This window comes from Vigna unguiculata, chromosome 4, assembly GCF_037176805.1.
Source record: "Vigna unguiculata cultivar grain cowpea cultivar isolate G323 ecotype 2 chromosome 4, ASM3717680v1, whole genome shotgun sequence".
NCBI lineage: Eukaryota > Viridiplantae > Streptophyta > Magnoliopsida > Fabales > Fabaceae > Vigna > Vigna unguiculata.
The window spans coordinates 5,371,990-5,376,379 of NC_140795.1; positions in this window are offsets into that span (position 1 = coordinate 5,371,990).

Consider the following 4,390-nt stretch of genomic DNA (forward strand, 5'->3'; position numbering starts at 1 on the left):
CTTTCTAATATAAATTTATCACCTCTCGTCTATTTAGAAAAAATAAAATTTATATTCACAAATCACAATTATCACAATGCAAAACATAACAAAACTCATACCACTTTAATTAAATAAGCAACCTGTATAAATTCAAAACTTTAAAAAAAATTTACCACAGGCAGCGAAAAACACAAAATCCCTAAATTTCATAGTTAAGAGTTAGAATAATTTGGGGAAAATTATAATTAGGGTTCATACCAATTTCATAAAAGAATCTCCAAAATCATAATTAAGGTTTATATTAATTTGGGAGAAATATCCTAAAGAGAATCATAAATCTAACATACATAAATCATAATAAGATACTAACCTTGATATGTGAGAGATCATGCAAGAATGTATACTTCAATCTCAATCTATATGTTTCTCAACCTCTATTTCTCAATCTATCTCTTTGTATTTATTTCTCTTCACACACTTTCATGATAATTTACATGGTGGAAAGATCTTATAGCCAGAAAAAAAATCCCAATCTCTTTTATAAATCAATGTCTCCATTAATTTTTTTTATTTTATCTTTTATTATTAATTTTCATAATATAAACTTAATATAAATAATATATAAATATAATTTTAAAAAATATATAAATATATATAAAAAAATTAAAAAAAAAAAATGGGGGAGCCGTGGCTCCCCTTGTCACCACATAGTTCCGTCGTTGAACAGTACTCTTGTGTCATGTTTTATGGCATCGTGGTGTGCCTAAACTTTTAATCCAAGTATATTATGGATAACTGTAATAGTTAGTACATGTATGCTTCATGTCATGTGCTCTTTTACATTATAATTATGTGATGCTTAATTTTAGTAAATTACTCTATTAAAAATGGGATGTCATAAAATAATTTATATTAATAAGATAAAATGAATAGTGTAACATGTACACAAAAAAGTAATTATCAAATATTAAAAAAATTATATATAATTGTAGATTATAAACAATTTCAATACAAATTACAACAATATTTTAGAGTTTATGATATAATAATTTCAATAGTGAGTACTCACAATGAAAACATTATCTAAGTAAACAAAAATTATAATAAAGAATATTAACAAAGATTTTCTTAAATGAATATATATATATATATATATATATATATATATAACAAATTTCTTTTACAAGCTTCATTTTTCTACAGTTCATAATTATATTTAAATAATTGTTTAATTTTTATTTTATTTAAAATTTTGTATTTTTGTCGAAAAGACAAGTATTTTTGTTCTGTAATTACGTATTATTAGTAGTCGAGAGTCAAGATTGATCAGGTCAAGGTCAAGATTCAATAGGTCATTCACAACACTCAAAATATGCTGCAACATTTTTATTTTTTTTCCATCTTTGACGTATAAAAGGCTTCATAGCACTATTATTTTAGGGAGATATTTTTACCAGAAGATTCAATATGAACCATTTAATATATAAGTTTTGACTTGTTTGGTATTTCTCCTTTTAATTATTATAAGTTCTTAGAACATTATATTACCCTCACTTTCACAAATTGTAGAATCAAGAATCACCTAAAAGTGTTATTGGACCCACTTTTTAAGTTATGTTTAATGTGTCAAAGTAGGGTTTAGGAAGGAAAAAAAAAATGATGTCATGATCATAGTATTATTTATTATTTATTATTGTGTTAAGTAGAGATAAGTTGAGGAAAGTGACTATGTTTCCCACTTTCAGCCATATACTTCTCATTCCTCAACTACAAAAGTTGGTGAATGATTTATATCCACACTTTTATTTTTCAGATTTATATGTATATTTTACTATAGATAATTCAGTTTAAGTATTAATTAAGATTATCATATATGACAAAATTATCTCTTAAAAACCGTGATTTCGTATTAAAATTTGAACTCAGTTTTACTTATTAAACTATAACATTTAAATTATTTAATGCACTATTTAAATGACTTATCAATATGAGGATATAAAATTGGAGAGTTGAAGGTGGAAGGAAGGGAATGAGGGATTATTAATTATGTATTGAATTTTTGTTAACAAAAATATATATTAACAGATAATTAATATGTGTCGATAAAAAATATTTATTAATATAAATATTTTCAGTTTTTGTAACATATGTTGATAAAAGGTATTTATTAATATAAATATTTATTGTATATATTTGTTTTGATTTTATATTTTCAGTTTATTTGACATTTATTTATTGTTTTGACCGTAACTTTTTTTTATAGATATTATTTTTAGATGATTCTAGTTATATTGATTCTATTCTACATATTTAAGACCTCAAAATGAAATATGTTTTGCTAGATTCAAAGTTCTCTTCTATTGTTTACAATTTTTAGAAATTAAGATAGATTTATTAAAAAAAATTAAAGGAAATCCACGAACTATCTTTTGTGTGTAATATTAGGTTAAATATTTGTAATTGGGCTTATGGATCTAGTTAGAGTCCACATTTAATCTCATCTTTGCTTCAGATTTTAGAACCTCTGTAAGGTCTAAATGTGTTCAAAACAGGAGACAAAAATCAATTGTCAAATCTTTAAATTTTAGTTCTTTTAGTTTTCTCTCTTTTCTCTCATTTTTGTTTGTCTCTTCCATTTCTCTATCACTTATCTTTGTTCTTCATGAATGGAGAACCAAATCTTTAAATAATTCACGTCATCAAGAACAAACAAGCCAAATTATGTTTCATCAATCTTTTTTCATTCCAAGCTTATTCCTCTATTCTTTATTTTTCAGTTTTTTTTTCTTTGTGATATTGAATTACATTTCTTATTTTAGATTCAAATTAGAAACTCCTTAAATTTTGATTTAATAACTAAATACAAATTAAATTGTATGACATTTTGACTTAATTAATATAATCAATTTAGTTGTTTAATTGAATCGGTTAATTATTCAAACTTAGATTGAAATCTTTAGAGAACTTTGATAAGAGCATTGTTTGGTTCTTGAATATGTGAATTGATTTGTTTTGATCTTTTTAATTTTTTCTTTTATTTCTTATTTTGTTTTGCAATTTATGTTTTATATTTTTCAATCCCTAAACCCTAGTATTTATTTGTTCTTTGAGAATCGACCTATGTTGTACTTTATATTGCAAAATTTAGATAATCTTAGTATCTTTGATTTTACAAAAGACGGTGAAAATCAAGATGTCATACATATGATCATGCGAAAAAGACTATTTGGCAAGAAAAAATTCTAGTGGAGTGTAGCAAACACAACAGGGTAACAATCACAAGCCCAAAGCAACTAGTAGAGTGTTTGCCATGAATGGAGTTGAAGCTTTACAATTTTTTAGTCTTGCTAAAGGTAATTGTTTTATCTTTGGAGTAAAATTATTTGTATTATTTGATTATGTTGCAACCTATACCTTTTGTGTCCCTTGTTTGTGTTAAGAAACTTAAACTTCCAATTAGAGAGTTAGATGTTGAGCTAGTGGTATCAACACCAATTAAGTTTGTTATACTAACTTGCTCTATATATGTTGAGTGTTAGTTGGTTATAGCTAGTGGAGCAAAGATACAAGATGAATCTGATTTGTATATCTCTAATCTCGGTAGCACGATCATAATTGTTCTGCATGTCTAGTAAACTATCACGCCTCATCCAAATATCGTGGTAAGAGGCAGTTGTCAAGCAGGTACAACATGACCAACCTAGTTCCAGGTTAAAACAACACTATATATACAAGCGTATTTCACTTGATTGAATATTCATACACATTATCTTTTACTTACTTAAGCATCAAATAGTCTTTTGCTGGTGAAGCTTCCCCTCACTTGGACAACGAGAACTAGAATTTGGACGTTCGGGTGATTGCTTGGACCTCACCACTTGCACTCGACCTTTTCTGATAAGAACATTTGGCGTCCACCATGGGGTCGAAAACTCCCCTTGTCCTCGACTAGGGCTTGTTCCGGTACACCCAATTGAGGTCGAACACAGTTTAAATATTTCATCCACCTCCAAGGCACTTTTTAATGACAAAACCTTAACAAAACCGTGACAAAACTTCACACTCCAAAGCGAACAATACCTCGGAAACGTGGTGATTGTTCCTAATAATGTTGTCAGAGTTACGGTCGAAACATCTACAATTATATCATTTCAAGGACTAAAAAGATAATTGTGCTTTTTTTTAGGACTAATTTCTCCACATTTTTTTAAGAGCAAGAAAAATAATTATATCTAATTGAGAGACTAAAACATATTATATCCTTAAATATATAATTTTTTTTTCATTTGGTAACATATACCTTTACTATGTAATTGTTTTATTCATAATATATACTATGAGTATTATATCCATTATATATATGCGTGTGTGTATATATATACCAAAAATATAAACCAGAATGATTATT